The sequence below is a fragment of the Artibeus jamaicensis genome, unplaced genomic scaffold (genome assembly GCF_021234435.1).
Source record: "Artibeus jamaicensis isolate MK-2021 breed Jamaican fruit bat unplaced genomic scaffold, CSHL_Jam_final scaffold_369, whole genome shotgun sequence".
Lineage (NCBI taxonomy): Eukaryota > Metazoa > Chordata > Mammalia > Chiroptera > Phyllostomidae > Artibeus > Artibeus jamaicensis.
Window position 1 is genome coordinate 649340 of NW_026522042.1, and position 22923 is coordinate 672262.

Below are 22923 nucleotides of genomic sequence, written 5' to 3' on the forward strand. Positions count from 1 at the left end.
CATACACAGTATTACCTTTGGATGAAGACTGGCCTTTGGTGTGGTTGTTGGTTCATTTCACTTGCCCCACAGTCTTTTCAGTTCCACATTATTGTAAAGTATCCACTTTTTACTGCCCATCACAATTTGTTTTACAAACGAAACATTTTCCTTATATTTAAGTAGAGAATCACACATGGAGATACAAAGTTTCTTTCGCTTATGTGGAACCCAAACGTTAAAGCAATTGGCATAACTAGGCTGGTACAAATTATTTTCAACATTTGATTTGCATAATTTGAGTATGTTGGTTATAATCCTCCATGGTAGAATGCTGATTGTTATCAATTAATGTCTCAATGTGATCACTATCAACTTCACCTTGTCTACCAACTGTGGAACACTGTCCAGCAAGAAATCTCCAGCACGAAACTTCACAAACCACTTCTGACATGTTCCATCAGTCACAGCACCTTCTCCACACACTGTACAAATCTTTGTTTCAGCTGCATTTTTACCATTCTTGAAACAGTGAAGCACAATATGCCAAAAATGTTGCTTATGTTCTTCCATCGTCAATAATGGCTACACAAAAATTCACCAATTTTGGTTAAGTTTTTTAAAAATGCACGCTGACATGACAGCTCTCACAATATAATCTAACAAAAGTGTTTTGGATGAAGTTAAAGTGAACTAAACACTACTAGAGCTAATGTACGGGGAAAAAACCAAACTTTGGCCAACCCAATACCTACCAGATTCAATAAACACGCCAATGTATGTATCCAAGAAGCTAACCAAACACCAAGGAAGTCAAATGCAAAAAAGATTCACCTCTAGCTGCCATCCTGCATCCCTGTGTACACACTTACTGCTCAGTCATTTCCTCCCCAACAAGATAATCGATTGTGAACCTGAGAGCCTTGTCAAACTGCAAGCACAAGCGCGCACTGGTGGGAGAGGAACCGCTCGTAGAGTAAAGAGGGTGGTTCAACAGACCAGTGACAGCAGGTGATGAAAACCTTCCTTCCCCTCACAGTAGGGATAAACAGGATCTCTAGTATCAGAGAAGTGAATATGCTCACAATCAGGAAGAGTGATCCACTCAGACAACCCTCAGGTTCAGGTGCCACTGGCAGTGAACACTTCCACCATTACAGACACTGGGTGCTGAGAGAGACAGGGCAGCTGATGAGAATGCTACCTGGCCTCTTCCACCACGGCAGTGGAAAGTGGCATGGTTCACCTATGTTGCAGGATATAAGGTCAACACAGAAAACCCAATTGTTTACCTACATGTTAGCAATGACAACCCCAAACTAAATTTAGAAATTCTATTCACGGAAACATCCAAAAGAATAAAAGATCTAGTAATAGATCTTTTAACCATGAAGGTATAAAACTTTTTCACTAAAAACTATGGAACACTGCTGAAAGAAAATTTAAAAGACCAAATAAATACAAAGACATCCCACATTCAAGGACTGGGAAACAATATTAAGATAGCAATACTACCCAAAGTGGTACTTACAGACTCAACATAATCCCTATTAAAATTCCAAAAACCTTTTCTGCAGAAACAGAAGTCAATCTCAAATTAATCTGGAACTGCAAGGGGCCCCACATAATCCAAAACAATACTGGGAAAGGAGAATACAGTTATAACACTCAAGTTCCCTATTTTAAAACTTACTACAAAGTTACACTGATCAAAACAGTGCCCTGCTAACATGAGGAGAGACCTATAAACCAATGAAATAAAACTCAGTCCAAAAATTCATACACGTATGGCCAACTGAGTTTTAGCAGAAGTGCTAAGACCGAAGAAGAGAGAAAAGTCTTTTCAACAAATTGTGCTACGACAACTGGGATCCTGAGTCATACCGTATACAGAAATAAACACAAAAATGAATCAAAGACTTAACTATAAAAGTTAAAACTGTAAGACCATCAAAAAACAAAAGGAAGTAAAGCTTCATAACCCTGGATTTGGCAATGGATTATTAGAAATGACACAAAAACAGTAGGTAACAGAAAAAAGAAACTGAACTTCATGAAAATTTAAAACTTTTGTGCAAAGATTATCTACAAAGTAAAAAGACAACTGACAGAATAGGAAAGAATAATTTGCAAATCACATAAGGTCTATTATCCAGAATATGTGAAAAATTCTTAAAACTCAACAACAAAAACACAACCCAATTTAAAAATGAGCAAAGGATTCAAATAGACAAACCCAACCCCTACAAGAAAAAAGTGAAATGTGAAAAAAAAAGGAAAAAAGAAAAAGCAAAACCAAAAATTAAAAAAAAAAAATACAGTAATGAGGGTTGGCACATAGAGAAACTGGTTCCAACACATTGTTGGTAGATGGCGGGAGACAGCGCACCCCCTCGTTTGCCGCGCCTTCGGTTCGTTCATTTTCATCTGTTGGTTAAGGCTTTTTCATGCTACCGCACACATGCAGTACATGTTTTTAAAATAAAAAAATAAGTCATGGATTTTGGGGGTGGAGGGAAGAGAAAATGCCAAGAACGCAGAAAAATATAAATGTACACACCAGAAAATTGAGGAAAAGTCATTTTTCTAATACCCCCCCCAAATACAATGTTTCTTTCCGCCCTGGACCAGCGCGGCTCAGCGGGCCGGAGCGCCGTCTGCCGCCCCCTAAACGGGCCGTGCAGGCCCCTAAACGGGCCGTGCAGGCTCAGGGCCCACACCTAGACAGCAAGTTCTGTCTCCGGTCAGGGCGCGTGGGGGAACGACCCCCCGTCTCTCTGTCTCACATCGATGTTGCTCTCTTCCGCCACCCCCAAAATCCATGACTTCTTTATCCTAAAACTACGTACTGCGTGTGTGCAGTGGCCTACGAAATACTTAACAGATGAAAATGAAGGAACGGAAAGTGCGCCCAACTAGGGCCTCGGCCCTTTCCCGCCATTTCTCCCGCCATCTCTCCCACGGGGGGGGGGGGGGGCAATCCGGTCGCATTTTTACCTTCCTTGAAATAATAAAGGGTCCGATACTGAAGAGACTGCTTACTGTCTTCCACCTTCACTATTAAAATGGCGCGCAGAAATTCGCCAACGCTGGTAAGTTCCCACAAAGCGCACGCTGATGCGAAGCCAACGAAACTGCCGTCCGCGAAGCTGAGGATAACCGAGCAGTGCCCGGAGCCATGGTCCGGAAAGGGCCCACCGAGTGAGCGCCCAATGCTGTAAGGAGAGAGGCCACAAGGGACCACGAACACGAGGGAAATACAGGAAAGGACCCAAACGAGTCAGAACCCCGAGAATACAAAGCCGCTTCTGCAGACTAAGGAGAGCACCCACCTCGGAAGGAACAGGGCCAGGCGACGCCAAGCTTTTTGGGCGTCTCAAAGCCCTCAGGGCAATCCGTTCGGAAAGCCGCACGTTTGGGGCGATTCCTAAAACTGGAAGGAGAAAGACTAGGAATCAGCGCTTTTTAGACAGTTACTGACCGCACACTGGGAACGAGAGGGACACGCATTCAAACACCGCCAAACCGGCCTGGGCAGGGCGCGACCCGAGACGCGGGCCGTCCGCAGACTGGACCGCTTCGCCACCCAGTAGCAGGTCGCTCCACACTGGCGGCTGCAAACCCCAACCTCTTCGGCCCCACGAACACGAGGTGATAGTCGCGCCCACCCCTCCCTCGTGACTCTACTCTACCTCAGCCTCAGAGACTCAACCAACCGCGCGCGCGCACATATATCAGCACACGCACGCAGTGGGACGTACCTACGCATGGACGCACGCGCACGCGCACACACGCAGTCAGTCCAGAGTCCGCGGGCCACTAGGGGTTCCTTCTGCGCGCGGCCACTGCCTGCCCCTGGGCCACGCGGATCGCACAGAGGCCCCGCCCAGGTTTCCAGCCGCGCCCCACTCTCCCTTCAGATGAGCAGGCTGCGGCCAGTCACCCCTCCAAACACCGGCGGGGCGCCCACATGTCTCCAAGCCTTTTGCACCTCACTCAGGGGTGGGTGTGGGAGGGGCTTTGCAGACTGCGCAGGTGAGCGGGGAAACCCGGCTATTGGAACCCTGTTACTCCACCACGGCTGGGAATTAAAGCCAATTCAATTTTAACATGACAGGACTTGCCATCAATACAATGTTTTACTTGCACATTTTTTCCTGATGTTATTTTCCTTGAAAGGGTCCAACTAACTTCAAGTAATTTAACTGTTTCCCAAAATAGTGATGCCCAACAGCAGCTCTGGGGTGTGGCTCGGTTGGGTAAAGAAACAGCCCGAGGACCGGTAGATCTCAGGTGCAAGCGCCGGTCAGCACACACACCCAGGTCTCCGGTTCGATCCCTGGTCCAGACACAATCGCGAAGGTGACCAATGTTTCTCTCTCATATCGATGTTCTTTTCTCACACAAATGTTTCTCTGTCTCTCCCACTCTAAAAAAGCAATGAAAAGCAATGTCCTGAGGTGAGGATTAAAATAAAATAAAAAGTAAAGCTCAACAAAGTCTAGCACATAACAAAACAAAATTCTTAACTCTCAGCATCCAATGAAAAACTATTCGTCTCACACCAGGAGCCGGTGTGGCTCCGCTGGGCTTTGCTCTGCCGAGCAGAAAGGTCACTGATTTGATCCCCGTGGGATCCCAGTCGGATCGGGGCACCTGCCTGGGGTTGCAGGCCAGGTCCCTGGATCGAGGTGTGTGGGTACCTCACACATCCCTGTTCCTCTCCCTCTCTTTCCCCCTTCCTTCCCTCTCTCTAAAAATAATTTTTTTAAGATCCTTAAAAAAGAACAGGAAACTAGTACTTCCAACAAGAAAAAGATATCCAGGTTTGACAGGTCTGAAGTAATTAGTGGACAAGTAATACTAAACAGTTATTGTAAACGAGTTTCAGCTAAGGGAAAACAGGAACATAATGGAAGAGATGAAAGACCAAACAGAACTTCCAGAGAAAAATGTAGTATCTGCAATAAAAATTACACTGGGCAGGATTAACATTAGATTAGACAATGCGGAAGAAAATAATCAGCCAGTGAACTGACAGGACATCAAACATGAAAAGCATGAAAGGAGACAAAGGCACACTTTACAACTAAAATGTACAATTAACAATTGAAATAATTTCTAGTATTTACGTACCCGATATAGTTATACACTTTTCATAAAGCAGAAAATACAGGTGAAAAAACTTTTTAAAATAGAAGAAACTAATAGGACACTTGAGCACACCTTTCTCAGTCCAAAACAAATCTAGCAAATAAAAAGAATATAAAAGGCTTAAACCATACTCATGTAAATATTAATAGACTTTATACATCAAATGGTAAACTGTATCTTCAAACATTCATCTTAGGATACAAAGAAAACTTTATAATAAATTCCAAACAAATAAACAAACAGCATTATTATTTGACCACAATCCAATTAAACTAAAAAACAAAATCAAAAAACAAAGTCTCTTCTACATATAATTTAAAAACAAACTAGAAGAAATGAATTCACAAAACCAGTAATACCAAATCAGAAAAGCAGAAGAACTTATAAATAAATCCCAAAACTTCTCTGGGGGAGGGGGAAAAAAGTTAATAGAGAGAAGCCAGTGACAGATACACAAAAATGACGAAGGAATATTTGAAATCATTAGGTTCTTTGAACTACACTATATAAGTCAAAAATAAATAGATGTTTTCAAAGTATGTATTTATTTAAATTGTCCCAGGTATAGAGAAAATCTAAACAACTTACTGTTAAAAAAATTCCATTACAAAAAAACACAAAGTGTCCTTGAGAACTGAGGTTCTGGCAATGGAGAAAGAAAACGTATTTGCGTATATTAATGACAAAAGAAAATAAATAAAAAACCCTGTCGTCCTGAATGTGAAATGGAAGTAGCAGTGTAACCTTGGTACTACAGGATAAATATAAATTAAGACTGACTTATTAGTTAAGTTCTACTTTAAATGTCAAGCATTCAAATCATTAAGTTGCCATAAAGCAACTATTTTCATTTTTAAATTCTATTGACGGTGAATGAATAGAAGCTGTTGAAGACATTACGCTAAGTGACATAAGTCTGAGAAAGACAAATATATATAATCTCACTGTATGTGACATCTTAAAAGGAACTTCCAGTTACAAAATAAATAGGTAAATAAGCACTGAGGATGTAAGTAAAACATGACAACCATGTTTAACACTACTGCTTGACATATGTGTTTATGTGTACATAAATTTATAGATACAAAAGTTATTAAGACAGCTAATCCTGAGTTATCACAAAAAAATTATTTTGGTTTACTTTCACTTTTTATTGTATTTATATAAGATGACAGGTGTAACTAAACTTACTGCAGTAATCATTTCAAAATTTATTTAAGTCAAACAATTATGCAGTACACCTTAAAATGGTGCACTGTTATGTTATCAACTATATTTCAATAAAACTGGGAAAGAAAAAGATTAAAGTCATTCCAAAAATTTTTTAAAGATCAAAGTGATAGGCCCTGGCCAGATAGTTGTGTTAAGCCTGATGTTTCATCCCTGGCTGCTGGTTCCATCCCTGGTTGGGGCACATACAAGAATCATCTGATGAGTGTATCAGTAAATGGATCAACAAATCAACATTTCTCTTTCTCCCCCCTTCCTCTCTAAAAATCAATAATTTTTTTAAAGCAAAAACTTAAGGGGTACAAAAAAACCAAAAAAGATAAAGGCCTGCAAAAAAAATCTTAACCCATTTCACCAAGTTACTTACCAAAAGATTCAGCATTTTATTTGTGTGTACACACACACGAACACACAGAATCCCATTACATGGAATTAAAGCTTCCCACACGGAAACATTTGATACATTTATGTTCTGAATGACATAATGGTCAGTAAACATCTACGGAGTAGCAACTCCAAACACTCTCCACGAGAATACATTGCTATTATGAAGAAACGAGTGAGCAAGAAAGGAAAGGAGGGAGATTGGGAGGGAGATTAGCTCATTCTTCCTGGTACCAGAAGTGGCAATTAAAGATAAAAAAAGGTTTGATAATGGTAATGATCAGTACATATATTAGCAGAAATCGTGACTTTCAGGACTAAAAAGATAGAGATGGAAAACTGACAAACATTATACAGGAGGAAAGGATAATCCTTACTGAACACATATGTTCAAATACCATGTTAGTGCTTTACAGATCTCAATCCTCCTAGTAAGAAAAGGTCCCTAAATCCCTATTTTGCTCTGACTGGTGTGGCTCAGTGGGTAGGGCATCATCCTGCAAAGCACAAGTTCATGGGTTCACATCCTGGTCAGGGCACATGCCTACTTGTGGGTTCAAGGATTAGGGGCTCAGGGGTTGGGGCAACTGATAGGCATTTCTCTGCCACATTAGCGTTTCTCTCCCTCTCTTTCTTCCTCCCCCCTCTAAAAATAAACAAAATCTTAAAAATAAAGAAAAAATCAATCCCCATTTTACGAATTTAAAAATCAACCTTAGCTTAAAGAGGTTGTGCCCAAGATATATCACAGCTAATTTCTAATGAGTTTCAGATACAAATTATGTCTTAATCTAGTCTTTTTATCTACATTATGGCACTAAATTTTTTTTAAATATAGCTTTCCTAACTACTTACCACAAAATGGGCTTGATAATTTGCATATCAATGGAAAATCAACCTTCTATAATTAGGAGATTGAAAACTAAACATTAAGTACATTGTCCTAATTCCATAGATTCCATGGCTTTCTAACACCCTCCATCTAAAAGCTATGATAATTAAGACACCACAGCATCCACACACAAATGAAAAGAACAGTAGTAGACAACAGGAAGTTCATTCACCAAATACATACAGAAGTTTAGAATACGATAATAGTTGGGACAACTCTCCCTACCTCAAAGCTTACTCAAAATAATCATCCAATGAATCACAGACTTAGAGGAGAAAAAAAAGTAATGTCACTAAAGGAAAAATGGGGAAATTTTTATGGTCTCCAAAGGGGGAAGGAAGGCCTAAGTGTGACACGAAAAAAAACTGATAAAAAATATATTTACATACATTTAAGTATATGCATAAGCACAAATGGGTTCTATGTGACACACAACCGAGATCAGAGGACACGGTACACTGGGGGAAGGGGAATGCTCATCACATACAGCACATAAAATGTTCCTACAAATCCACAAAATAGCTCCACAAAAAATGGGGAAAAATATAAACAATTCACACAAATCAATCCTATACATGAACATTTTTCACTCTCCTTTAAAAAAGCGACAAACTGCCTAAAAGAAATGCCCGCTACCCCATCATGCTGGAATTGTAAGTTGGTACTCCTCTTCGGAAAGACAGGGGACTGGCAGAGCACCGAAGCCATACTCAGAAATTCCCCGAGGGAGCGCACTCCACAGTTACAAGGATAATCCCTAGCACTGTTCATTCTAGTTTTTAAAAAAATGCAGGGAAAGGTATCCGGTTAAACAGACTACTTATGCAACCAATAAAAAGAACGAAGGTTTTACATATATTACTGGTATGTAATAATCTGCTAAGATATTTCCTTAAGTATTAGGCCACAGAACCTAATGCTACTACTTCTGTTTGGAATAGTAACAACATAATGTGTTACAACATATACATAAAAGCTCTCAAGAAAAATACACTTAAAAAAAACCTAACAGTGGTTTCTTGAGATAAGAACTACTAGGCAACAGCAGCAAGTAGGTGACTTTCTCGAAAAACCTTTGCACTTTCTGTAATTTGCACGGGATGCACATATTAAAAATAATTTTAAATCTGCTTTAATCTGACTCAACTTTACCATTTCCTGAATCCTTAAACTCTTAACAAAACCCTTTTTATGAAGACACGTTACATTGAAGAGCATCCCAAAAAGCATCCCAAGAGTAGCAAACAAGTTTCAACAGGCGAATTATAAAATGACCCTGACCCTAGAAACAAGTCAGCTCACAAGAGTGCTAACAGAGACAGGACCCTTGATATGAAATGGAAGCTTTGGATATTCAAATACCTTAGAGACATACATAAATGGTTGCAGCAAAGACAACAGCTAAAAATGTATGCTGGATACACACACACACACACACACACACACACACACACACTGGGCAATTTGCTCAGGGCTTTACAAATACAACATTATCTCATTCGGTCCTCCCAACATCCCAGGAGGTTGATATCTTTTCTTCAACAAGAACAGGTTTTTATATAGATGTGAAGCACATTTCCAAGTTCCTAAAGTCACAGTAGACTAATCAGTGGAAGCTGAAATTCTTCCGCACCACACCCATATACACATACCTTAAAGAACCCAGGATACATCAGGTCTAGATCATTCTTACCTTATAAAATAGAAGCTTTCAGCTTTGCCTGTCAAGCGAGGGTGGAAGCTACAGGACCGCAACCCACAGACAGTGCGGCTCTCACTCTGCCAGGCAGGATAAAAGCGGAAGTTCCAGCCACCAGGACCCTCACACCACTGGCTTTGCACTCACCTACTTTGTCCCCAAATAGATTCTTGTCCTCTCGTCACATTCAGTCCTGGGAAGCTTAATTTAAAAGACTACAGTGAAAACATTTTCACTCATTTTTCTCCATTTCCAAGTTTTTACAAAAGGAACTCATATCATGAAGAAGAGACCAAATAGTAAGTCTGAAAAATCTGAAACTACCAGTTAAGTTATAGGAAAAAACTAAGGCAATTAACCTTGCACTAAAAAGCCCCTCAGACACCTCACCAGGCAAACCCACTTTTCAAGGCGCCTCCAACAAAGCCAGTGTTCCCTGAACCGCTGACCTCACCCCTCACCTGAATGACTCGCCAGAGCAGCCTGAGCAGAAACTTCTCCCAGACTAGAACTTTAGTATAGAAACCCTCTTGCAAAGGATCCAGAACATGTTCCACAGCTCAAACCTCGAGGACACTGTTTACTCTGTATTCACAGAACTTCCAAACAAACTCTTTTTAAACACAAAAGACTGAATTTATTTTTGGAGACAGAGGAAAGGAAGGAGAGAAACATCAATGTGTGGTTTACTCTCGCATCCCCCCTATGGGGACCTGGGCCAGCAACCCAGGCAAGTGCTCTGTCTGGGAATCAAACCAAACCAGCAACCCTTTGGTTTGCAGGCCTGCGCCCCATCCACTGAGACACAAACTCACTCTTGACACATGAATTTAAGAACCACCCAGGGCAGCAGAGTGACAGCTCAGACCACTGGCAGGCGGGCAGGAGCACCTCTGCTGAGGCCGGGACGCTGGCACCCGACCTGCTCTGGAGATGAAGATCCCACCCCTCTGACACTGGGCTGGTTAGTGGGTCGGTGGTTTTCAGTCTGAAGGTTGCCACGTCTGCACCCCAATTTCTCACTTCCAACAGAGAAGTGCTGTCACGTATTTCCCAGGACACTCAAATATAAATTAAGAAATACTAACATTTGAAGCCACTCCAAAGACTGTTCCATAAATTCAAAATGACATTCTTTTGCAACAGGTTTCTTCACATGCCCATAAAAAGTTTACTCTTTTAATCCAAATTTCCTGTAAGTTTTTAGAAAACAGAAAGATGCCGTCAGGTTTTAAAATAAAGCAGAAAGAAAAAGTCAAAAGCTATAATCTGTATTTATCAACTGCTGTTCTGTAGAAATGACACAACACATATATATCAGCAAGAGTCCACAAATATTCCCACATATATGGTCACTTGATTCTCAATACAGGTATTTCAAAGTGACTCAATGGGAATCAATGCCTTTTCAACAAATAGAACTGAGACAACTGGACAACAGTATCAAAAAAAAAGAGAGAACCTCAAGCTGTTCCTCATACCCAGATCTATGGTAAAATGTGAGCAAAACTACAAAATTTCTGGAAAAAAGGAGAAAATCCTCTGATCTTGGGTTAGGCAAAGGTTTCCTAGGACACAATAAAGCACATATCCCGAAAGAAAAAAATTAACCAATTTTACTTCAAAACTTAAAATGTCTCTTCTTCAAATCATACTGTTAAAATTAAGACAAACCACAAACTGGGAGAAATTATTTGCAAAACATCTGTCTGATACCTTTGTATCCAAAGTACAGGATGGGGCAAAAGTAGGTTACAGTTGTTCTGATGGGAAAATAACACAAGAATAAACTGTTACACGTCCTCCCGACTGTACACTTACTTTTGCCCCACCCCGTACATATTCCTTGGACTCAATAAGACAGCTGAAATTTTTCAAATGGCGAAAGATTTGAAGAGACACCTCACCAAAGCACATGAATAGACAGATAGTCAGCATCATTATTAGGGAAACACAAATTAAAACCACAATGCAAATTCAAACTACACACACACTAGAATGATAAAAATTAAAAGACTAATAATATCCTGGCAAGAACAGAAAACTAAAACTATATAACGTACATAGCTGTTGAGAATGCAAAATGGTTCATTTTGGAAAAGAACTAAATGCACATAATTCATGTGACCCTGCAATCCCACTGCTGGGTATTCAACCTGCCAATCCCCAAAAATGAAAACACTGGTTCACGCCAAGTCCTGTATGCAAACGTCTGAAAAGGCTTCATTCATTAACAGACAAACACTGTGAAAAAAACAAGATGTCTAGTAACCAGGGAACAAATAAATAGCTGTTGTGTGTCCATACAACAGAACACTACTGAACAATAAAAAGAATAGCTGTAACACACCCAGCAACGTGCATGAAGGAAGTATACATCAAACAAAAGGCCATGTATGGGATTCCCTATGTGCAACTTTCTGGAAATCGAGACATACTACAAAGAACAAGAGACAGGCTGATGGTTTTCGGGGTGTGGGGAGGGGTCTATCTCAACAGGACGACAGCAAAGTAACTTTCTGGGGTGCTGAAAATGTTCTATATTCTCACTGTGGTGAGGTTACACAACTGACATCAAAACTCTTCAAACTTTTAGACTAAAAACAGTATATTCATTGTATGTATACCTCAAAAAACCTAATTTTAAAACGGGTCCATACCCCATTAAAAAAATTAGCAGATGTTCATACAGACCAACTATGAAAAATGTCACTTTCCACTGTGAAAATACAGGGTTACTAGTGCTCCCCAGGCACAGGCCCACCTCGGAGATGACGCAGGTTCAGTTCCAGACCACAAGAGAGTACACAGCAAAGCAAGTCACGATGTGTTGCTGGTGGGGGGGGTCTTGCCTTCTGTTCCACGTGCGTGCGCGCGCACACACACACACACACACACCTGTGACGCATGATAAAGTGAAGGGTACCAAAGGTATGTTGGTATTACTTTGACCCTAAAACTTATTTTTTCAACTCTGAGACTTAATAAATTAATCCTATAATTTTTCCTCTACATCAAGGACCTCTACATCAAGCCCACCCGCTAAGCTAAATTAGATGTTGATTTTTATGTTCAATTTACAGTAGAGGGAAACTAATAATTACCGTATTTTGCCATGTACATGCGCATTTTGCCCAAATTTTTAAGAGAAAATAAGGATGCACATTATACATGGGTAGTACTAATTCTGCATCTATGTAAATGTTTTCAATTCTTTTACTTATGTTTACACATTAAAAGTGTAACTCTAGAAAGCAGTAACAATATCCACATGCAAAGTAATACCCTCGAATATGATCATCAATTTTGCTTCTAAATATAAATGAATAAATCATTGAATTAAAGAATTAAAACAAGATTTTACTGGAAAAAAAAACACATGGGTGCCAAAAAACATGGGCGTGCATTATACACGTCAGCACATTACACACAGCAAAATACGGTGCCTTCCTTTTGATCGTCTCCAGGAATGCAGTATCACTACATCACAGGACAGCTTTAATGTTGGCTAATACTGACAATAAACATTAGAAAAGTAAAGGAAAGGTACTCTAATTAACAATTATATTATTAATCGGCCTAAGATACTTTTCTTCCATTAAGGAGAGAAGCACTGAAGCACATTAGATCACTGATTTCTTTTATGGGGGCAAATGACGTGTGGGGGCAGGCGTGTTTGTCTTCTGGAATGCTCGTCACTGTGCCGTTCCACCTTGAAATCCCTCTTTCCTTTGATCTGTTCTATTACAGCTGGGCTTGACTGCAGCCTCATGTGCCTGGGACAGCACTGGACTCCAGGACAGTGACAGGAGCTGGAAACAGTGCTTGCTGTGGCTCTGATCTAGAGCTGTGCTGTCCATTATGGCAGCCAGTCGCCACGTCTGTCAGTTAAATTTAAACGAAAGTAAATAAAACTTCAAGCTCAGATCCTCATCTGCACCTGTGGAGTATCACATGCTCCAGGCCAGCTAGAGATCCCCAGTGACGAGCGCAGACACAGAGTCCTTCTGTGGCCTCACCCAACTGCAGGGGTAGCAAACTCTAGGAAGGTAATTGTAACCGAAGAATACAGGGAACAATTCAAATTCTGGCTCTGTCACCTACTGAGGACCTTGGGTAAATTATTGAATCTCAGACTGAGTCTCTTAAAACCATGGAACGGAAATAGCACTTATTTCACATGTTAATTGGGAAAAGTACTTCCTAAATTGAAATACTATATAAACATTAGTTATAAAATAATCCAAAAGGAAAATATTCCTGAATGAAATCAAACTCATTTGAAGGGTGTATTAGAGACAAGTTATAACTGTAACATCCTAAGGAAAATAAAATACAGGGTCCGGCACAAATAATACCTTTTTTATTATAAACTCTTATTACAAAATCACAAGCATGTAATTTTGCAATGTAACATTATCACACTCAAGCACACCATATGACATTTTAGGTGAAAAGTTAGAGTTAAAACTGTAAATTATTACACCCATGCTATCACCCAACCGACCACCCTCAAGCAGGCTCTCCTTCTTCAGGACCCTGTGTTTCCTAAGTTCCTGAAACAACAACATTTCCTCTCCTCCCACCACCACCTTAAAAACTGTATGTGTGAGCACAATGGCTGGGCATCTGGACTCTGGATACAGAACACATGCACTTACTGATTGTGTGACCTTGGCAAACAACTTAAAATCTGCCTTCTCTCTCATCTGTAACATGAGGACAACATTAGGACCTTCTCACATGCCGTGTATATGAGACAAATAGTTAATATACTTATGAGGCTTAGAACGCTGCCTGGAACATGACAAGCAAATGATAAACACTAGTTATTAAGAGCTACTCATTACTATAGGTGTTGATAGCCAGAATATAAAGAACTCCTATAACTCAACAACAAAAACATTTGGATTTTAAAAATGGGCCAACGACTTGAACAAATATTTCTCCAAAGACGGTCAATAAGCCTGTGAAAAGACATCACTGATCACCATGAATCATTAGGGAAATGCAATCGAAACCACAATAAGATTACCACTTCAAACCCAATAAGCTGGCTGTTATGGAAAAACACGGAAAATGATAAATGTTGGAAAAGATGCAGAGAAATTGAATATTTGTGAACCGCTGACAAATAAAAAATGGTACAGCCGCCATGAAAAACAATATGGTGGTTCCTTACAGAATTAAGCACAGTGACCATGTGATCCTGCAGCCATTCCACTTCTGGATATGTAACCAAAAGAATTAAAAGTAGGGATTAAAACAGTAACATAGGTGTTTGTACACCCATGTTCACAGCAGCACTGTTCACCATGTATATACGACAAAACGTGGTATATACATTCAAAGAATTACTGTCTTCAAAAAGGGAAAATCTCGGCGGAGGAATTGTTGGAGCCGGCAGCCTAGGAATGGTGATACCTTGCGGTTCACCTCTGAGGGTTCTGAGCGGAAGTGGGGGTCAAATGGAATTTCCCAGACTGCCTCCGGGGACGACCCCGTCCTCAGGTTTGGAGCCCTGCTCCAGTAGCGCCCTAAAAATCTGCACATGCATACGCCGGGCTAGAATCTGGTCCAAGGTACTGCACACGCCCAAAGGTGGTTTGTTGGGGAGGGGGTAAGAACTGGCCCACAGAATTGGTACCCTCTTCCCCTGCCACCAGCCCATGGGGCTTAAACCAAGGCTGCGAGACCATCGGGGTTCACTGGGGTTCTCTCGACGCTCTGTTTTTGTTTCATCACCACCATTCCTATCCCAACCCGCTAAAACGGACCTGGACTGACCACCCCTACCTTGGTGTGCACTTCAGGGAAAATAAATCAAGGGCCGGGGAAAGAAGGGGACGCTGACCCTGCCTCAGTCAGCTCGTAGAATCGGAGCCTTTCACCCTCTCCCCAGGAGTCAAGATTCCCAGCAGTATTCTATTGGGCGGTGCAACGAGCGCACCTGGACACAGGGGCTGACTCGCTGGGAGAATAGCAAGCAACCCTGGGCAGGCGGAGCAGGATCTGCTAAAGGGGCGCCTGAGTTCTGCGGAGTTTAGGAGCTCCTCGTGGGTGTGGGGGATATTAGGGCAGTTTCCAAACCTTGTTCCTTTTTTTTTTTTTTTTTTAAGTTTTACCATCCATTGAATCTTTCGCTAAACATGCAAATTGGGGGGAAAAAGAGACTGGCTGGAATTCTATACTCTTCCCTTCTTTGGCCTGGAAGTGAAAGGGGTGCTGCTGCTTAGCTGAGTAAGCAGCCAATGGAAAGAAAAAGTGAGCAAAGAACCCCTGGTTTCCCCCTACTTTGCATCAAGGCCATTAACCTATGGGCTATGAGTGGAATTACTGGGGTCCCTGAACTCCCTAAATGGTGTATGTTTGTACGTTTTTCTGGAGCCATAGGTTTTATCATATTCTCAAAGATGTCAATGGCCTTCAAAAGGCTGACTTATCAGGGTCATATTGTAGAAATAGTGTCTTGTGTCTTCCCTAGCTTATGGGACCTGGGGGGACCTGCTGCAGTGTAAGAAGGTGAGGCTGGCCAGATGGAATTGTGTGCCTCGGGGAGCCTTATTTCTCATTTCCAGAATCTCCTCTCAGCCTCTAAGCTTACCTGGTCAGAATCCTTGGATGAGCCTGTGGGACCACAAAAAAAAAAAGGGGGGGGGGGGGGCAGGACTCTGACACCTGCTATAACATGCATGAACCTGGAGGACATCATGCTAAATGAAATAAGACAGTCACAAAAGGGCCAACAGTGCACAACTCCACCCCCATGAGACACCTAGAGGAGTGCAGTTCCAGCGGGGACAGCCGGGGAGTTCATGCTCACCGGGTAGCGTTTCAGCCTGGAAAGGTGAAGAAGTTCTGGAGGTGGATTGTGGGGATGACTCCACAATAGTATGGAGGACTCAATGCCACAGACTTAACAGTGAGAAGTGGTAGGCGCGTGCTCCCTCCCAGGCTCACTCACACATGCCCGCCCTCCCTCCTTCCCTCCCTCTCAAGCTGTACCTCCTCCACTCTAAGGGCCCATCCCAGGCTCACCCCGAACCTGTCTCCGCGGCCCCTCTTCTCTCACTGCCCAGGAAACCAAAGCAGCCCCACCTGGGCTCTCTCCTGCTGCTACTTCTGTCCTAAGCCCTTCCTTGGTTCACTGTCCCCAGCTTTAATAAATAAAAGACAAAATTTAAGTGGCTAAAATAGTATGTTTATTTCCTCTCATACACTGATTGGGAAATTAGTACAAGAGGGGGAGGGACCTTGCCTCCACATCTCATACATTAGCTAGAAAGGTACAAAGATCTAAACATTCTAAATTCATTTAAATTTAGAACACTCCTTCTTCTCTAAACTTGTAATGGCACAACTTTCTATTTGCAGGGTGAAAACTTTGGCTAATTATGGTGACAACTACTGGTTGGGGAGGATGGTCTCCTACTGCGGTTTTTAATACGTCCACAAATTCTCTTGACACAAGGGAGTCGAGCGCCACTGCCCTCAACTGCCATCTAGAGGTGACGACTTGCTTCCAGCGAGGAGACAGTGACTTCTGAGAACAGGCAGGTCAGGAAGGCACTGACCTCTTTTCTCCACTACTTGATCTGGGAGATGCAGCTGCCACACAGCAAAGCAAGTCAGGCAGCTGGATGGAGAGGCCCTCCAGGGTCAGGAACTGAGCAGGCAGCACCCACAGGCCAGCCAGTGAGGACACCTGGAGGGAGAGCCTCAGCCCCGCAGGCTTTCCACTGAATGCAGACCTGGCCGATGTCCTGAGATTTGATCAAAGACCTGGAGGGAACCAGAACCACTCAGCTAAACTACTCCCAAACGTCCTACCCACAAAAATGTGAAATAAATATTATTTTTAAAGCTCACTCAATAAAAGGATATATATTTATGTTCACTGAAAAGCAAACTAATTTCTTTTACTAATATGCACATGCAAAGGTAACTTGCTCCTAAGATTTTTAAAGAATTTTTAAAAATCTACTTGCAAATTCTGAATTCAAAGGAAACAACCTGTTTGACTAGGATATTAACTCTTTGTTCTTGCTGAAAATTTAAAAAGTATGAGAAAACTCTTAAATATGATTTAAAAATACATAGTCTCGAAACTCAATTAAAGGGCAGCAAATGAAAGAGCAGAAACACTGCAGTCGCAGGCCGTCGACAGAAAGATGACTGACAAGAAACCGGGTGGGACGTCTGGTGTAAAAAGATGCAGGAACCAGCAACTACACGAAGGGACAGAGCGAAAGCCCGTAAATGCTGGGTGCAGCAGTGGACAAAAAGGAAAAGAGCAAGCAGTAAAAGCAGGGGGAAAAGAGAAGACCCAACCACTAAAAGTTTATCAGTAACTCCAACAATTTGTTTCCTGTGAGAGTCGTACTAAAAGTAATGGAGCTGATTCCCAGAAAAATACATAAGCACCCCTAAAACTGTCCACTTCGGAGAATTCTCAAACTGTACTGTCTCCCACACCCACTCATGCAAACAAAAAGAATTCATGTTAGGAACCTGACACACAAAACACAGGGGATTGGGGGGAGACACTCCCAGTAAGTGTCCCAGACACAACCAGGGCTGCTTAGAGCAACAGAATCAAGCGCTGTACTTGAGATAGACTCTCTGGCCACAGGAGAGAATATGGGTAGAAGAGAATGGAGCTAAAGGCAAAAAAGCAAGCTAACAAGGTGACTTTCTTAGCTAAGAACCAAGCTAGAATAAATGCAACTGGAAATGGGAAGACAGGGCATGAATGGCATTGCTGGCGATGCCATTAACAGAAACAAGAGAGAAAAAAACAATGTCAGAGACTATGATAACTACTGACTTGACAGTAAAGAGAATCTTGAAATATCCAAATAAAACTGTTTATGTTACGCTCTAATTAACAACAACAACAAAAAATTCAAACGCATTATTTCCGTAAGTTTTTTATGAAGAACTAGAACCAAAAGAAGTTAGATGAATATACAAGGTCACATGGGCCCTTTTATAGATATTCCAAATCCTAAACCAAAAATATTTCTAACCCCCAGACGTTCCCTATTTTCTACATGACAGCAAGTATCTAGATCTAAATGGTCACCTAAATATCATCATTACGAACTGAACAGAAAAAGTGACTGCATCAAAGACAATTAGATAATCTGGCCTGGGTTAGCTTTCCATCCTCATTTGCTAATTTACTTAGACTAGAAATTCCCATCCTTAATCCCATCTCCTGTAACTCTGATTTTTATTTTCTTCTTTCGGCCCACTCCTATTCTTTCCCTATTATTTTCCATTGCTCTTATTTTCCTTCTGTTCCCCTTTTCCTTGATTCTATCAGCAGCTTTAGGCACAAAACTCCACTCAATAATCTCAACTGAAAACCGGAGAAAACAAAGCTAACATGCGCTGAGCTCCAAGCCTGTGCAGAGAGCACAGGTGAAGGAACTCAAGGTAACCTGACACCACAGTTTCTGTCCATCTTCACTTTCCCACCTGTACCACTGTTAACAGTGCTCCCTCCTAGGAGGGGGGTAAGAATGAACATGTCCCATGTAAGTACACAGCAAAACACAAAAACACACGGCACGACCATCATCTATAAAGGTTAGTCATTCTGTGTTCTTTTTACACCTGTAGTTTAGGCACAGGAAGAAAAAGAGAAGGGAAGACAAAGAGGAGAAAAGAGGTACTTCTACAGAGACAAGCAGCAGCAGGTCACTGTCCCAATTACAAGTGGTACTACATATTTCAATGCCAAGAAAATAAAATACGATAAAATATCTATCAAGACATCCTTGAACAACTGCTATAAGCAAAGATTACGAATGTTCTCTTCAAGGATTAAAGTTAATTGTTAAAAATACTGTTTAGGTAACAACGTCAACAGGAATAATTTAAAGGAAAATAACCACAAATGATATGTTGACTCTTTTCTGAAAATAAAGACCATTCATTTCCAGTTCTCCTTAACCACGTTAAAGACGCATCTCAGGCAGGTAACTTGAAAAGCCATTAAACTGAGGAAAGCATAAAACCCAAGCTCCCTGAAGCAAGGACAAGGGAGAATGTTCTCATCACATTTCAAACAAATCAAGGTGGAAACTCAATCAAAAACACTATACAGCATCTGACAGAAAAAAACAAAAACCACCTGGTCTGGGTTAACAGAAGTACTGAACTCTAACCTCCATGTCAGATCAGAAAATAAACGCTGCACATGCACACCTAAACACCCACACTCTTTGGACCCTACCACCTCTTCTGATCTAAATAGCTAAGGAGGTTCAACCATATGGCAAAAAAAATTGTTACCAAAACAAATGACCTACTGACAAGTTACAGACCATCTTAGCCAAGTGTTCAAAAATTAGTCTTTTATCTCAGACAGATAATTAAGTGAAACTAACTTTAGCTACATTGATGTGTTCACTAATAGCAATTGCTTAAAGAATTTAATGATTTAAAAACATTTCAAATGAATGTCTATGGTTCACTGAACAAAAGTAGTAACTCATGGTAACTAAAAACGCCATTCAATCCTGTGAAGTTGTGTTAAAAGATAATTCATTTACCAAAAGGCTTTCTATTACAGCCAAAAGTAGTAATTCGTGGTAATTAAAAACACCATTCAATCCTGTGAAGTTGTGTTAAAAGATAATTCATTTACCAAAGGCTTTCTATTACAGAAGTTAATATTCACTTTCTCATAAAAAGCTTTGTCAACTTAAACCAACATAATGGTTCTAAGAGGAGATAAAAAAAAACACGCTCGTTTTTAGAGCTACTCTGAAAGTCCTCACATCTCTACCTCAGTCCCCCTCCGTTTCTGTTCCTGGTAATGACTTGACTTTTTGAAACAGATCTTAAAGAACAATTTGAAATACAACCACTGCAACTGTTTCAAAAACTTATTTCTAACACGCTATTTCGTGAAATATCAGATTAAAAACCAAGCCCCACATTACAGTGTTTTAAACATGAAATCATTTGTCAGGTTTTTTTCCTACCATTCTGTGAAATCTACAAGCCTAAGGTGGATAACGACCATGTGGACTTCGTCTTCCACTTTAGGAACACAAAAACTTAAACTTTGGACTGTTTGATCCGAATGTTCTTGATCTTAACTCTTTCTGCATTTAAATTTACTTAACAGTTGTTTTCAAACTGTCCAGAAATCTCAAGTCAAAGCAATTTTCGCGAGAAACTGAAAGGCCCCTAAGAGCGCAGGCTAAGCTGGACCCTCCTTACATCACAGGAAGGGCACTGCGACTAGCTCCCCGGTGGTACTCACAAATTCCAGCAGGACCGCACAGGAAGGCGTTGGGGTTTCCTCCGTTATCTTTGTGTTTTCCAGTTTGTTTTTTTATTTTGTATCCTCTGAAATAAAATTCAAGTTCTCTAAAGACACTTGACCTACGACTATCTGACATAGAGTTCCTCCTTCAAGTCAGCTACCCATGCTTCCGCTGTCGAGGGTTCTTGTGGCTATCTCCGCAACCAGCCACGTCCTTGGATGCGGGAGTGTAAGGGCTTCTTGATTATTCCATGTACTTGTCACTGCGGTACTTATCCACTCGAGATGAAATATCCAATTTATAAGCCAAAAAGCAAAAACGAAAAGAAAACGTCACATCTGAAGAGCATTCCTGAACATCGGCACTCGAGACAGCTATCTCGACACTACCATGCTGCTGGGAAATGGCAACATCTTAAATTTCCTCGTAAATAAAAGATAAAAGGAAAAAAACTCTGTGCTCCTTCGAAGTCTTCATTTAGAAAAGCTGTCCCATTATGCCATGAAAGGGGTGGAGATCAAAAATTCCTAAAAGTCTTAACGAGGGTAAAAATAAACTGCCGTGGAACTTCAGCAATATTTAAACAGGAACTGGAAACTTCCGAAACCACTCCGCGCACAAATCAAACATATCTTACAGTTTGGGCTGAAGACACAAGGGGGTGGGGGGGCGGGGATCACCAGCAGCTGAAACACTTCAACCGGTTATGTAATTCGTTTGAACCAAACACTGAAGACAGCCGGGTTTCTGTTCAAGTAGCTTGTGGAGCTTCTCACTACTATCAATTCGCTTCAGAGACGATTCTCTCCATTCTAATAAACTTCTGGGGCAAAACTGTCCAAAAACATTGTAATTCCAAAATGGCCACTTGAAATATCCGGGGCCTTTTTCACAAAAGCTAGAAGATGATCTTCATATCTGAATAATCCGATCACCTGTAAAAGTTACCAGAAAAAAAAAAAGCTTGAATTACAGACTTCTGACGTGGAACTAAAAATTAACCCCGCGTTCAAACGCGGACCTGCGGAGACGCCGCCGGGGTCTGGAAGCGGCGCGCAGGATCCGAGCGGCCGCGGCTGGAGAACGGGGGCGGGGGGCACAGCACCGATTCCGGTGAGAAGGGGCGCGGGCACCACGCGGGCTTACATAAGGAGCCTCACACTTTCCGGCCAAACGTCGCCACCGCGGGAGCGGCACCCAGCCTAACAGAGCATCTCGCCTGCGTTCTCCATCACCGGCACAGAGACAAGGCACCGACAGGTGTGGGGCCGAGCTCTCGCCCAGACGAGTCGGGGAAAGCCGCTCCCGCGGGGCTGCAAGGACCGAGGGCCGACCCGGCGGACACCGAGGGCGACACCATGCCTGCACCGGCCTCCGCGGGCGGCCGCCGGGCGAGATGCAGGTACCGGCTCTCTCCACGCAGGAAGCGGCTTCCCCCGACGCGTCCACCACGAAGAGCCGCTCAGACCCAGAGCGCCCGGCACCCAGGCGGAGGCCCCGACCTCACGCCCTGACCGCCGGGCCCCGGAGCCCGAGAGGGCGACAGCGCGCGGAAGGGAACGGCCCCAGCCCCGCCGCCGCCGGGCCACGCTACCCCCCGAAACCCCCGCACCGGCCTGCTCTCGGCTCCCGCACCCCTCCGCGGGCACCGCGCGCCGCCAACGCCGACCGACCCCGGCCCCGACGCCCACACGGCACCCCCGACTCCGGCGCCGGCACCGAACACCGCGTTACCTTCTGCCACCCCGCAGGTGTCCCCGGCCTGGGGTGCCCGCTCTCGGTCCCGGGACGAAGATCTTGGTACTTTGAATAATCCCCTTTTGCCGCTTTTCCCTCCCCCACAACCAGTCTCCGTCCCAAAATGGCGCCGACCCGATCCGCAATGTTCTGGGCCAAGTCTCGCGAGATGGGGGAAGGTGGTGAGGCGGGGAAGGAACTAGAGGGCAGAGGAGATGGGGCGGGGGGGGGGCGGGGGGAAAGGCGGGGCGCGGACGAGAAGGGAGACAGGGCGCGGAGGAAGCGCTGCAGACGAACCTACTGGGCGGGGCAGCAAGAGGAGCGCCTCCACCACAGAACCTTCTGGCCCGAGCTACAGCTCACGGCCCGGCCGAGGACGCTCCGCCCTCTACGTTAGGCCGCTGGGGGTTGGGGCCGGGGCGTGGCTACGCCTGGGGCGGGGCTTCGAGGTGGCCGCGGGGGCGGGGGCTCCGCGCGATGACGTCAGCAGCAGCTGGAGTCGGGGATTACCCCCTGCTGCTGACGTGCTCCCCCTGAACAATCGGGAACGTTCTGAAGGAGAG

General features: G+C 42.9%; 1 protein-coding gene across 4 annotated transcripts in view; it reads right to left on the bottom strand.

Moving 5' to 3' along the window:
• GPBP1 (GC-rich promoter binding protein 1) overlaps positions 1 to 22677 on the bottom strand; it is a 58674-nt gene extending 35997 nt beyond the window's left edge. For 2 of the 4 annotated variants that reach the window (XM_037132701.2, XM_037132687.2), the window contains exons 1-2: positions 22358 to 22448; positions 20620 to 21558 (exon numbers count right to left, since the gene is read on the bottom strand). The gene's annotated coding sequence lies outside the window, so the exon portion shown is untranslated. Of the gene's footprint in view, positions 1 to 2976; positions 3084 to 20619; positions 21559 to 22357; positions 22449 to 22657 lie in introns of those variants that run through there. The other 2 variants (XM_053657237.1, XM_037132692.2) reach the window with 2 other exon arrangements.
• Between the last annotated feature and the right edge of the window lie 246 nt (positions 22678 to 22923).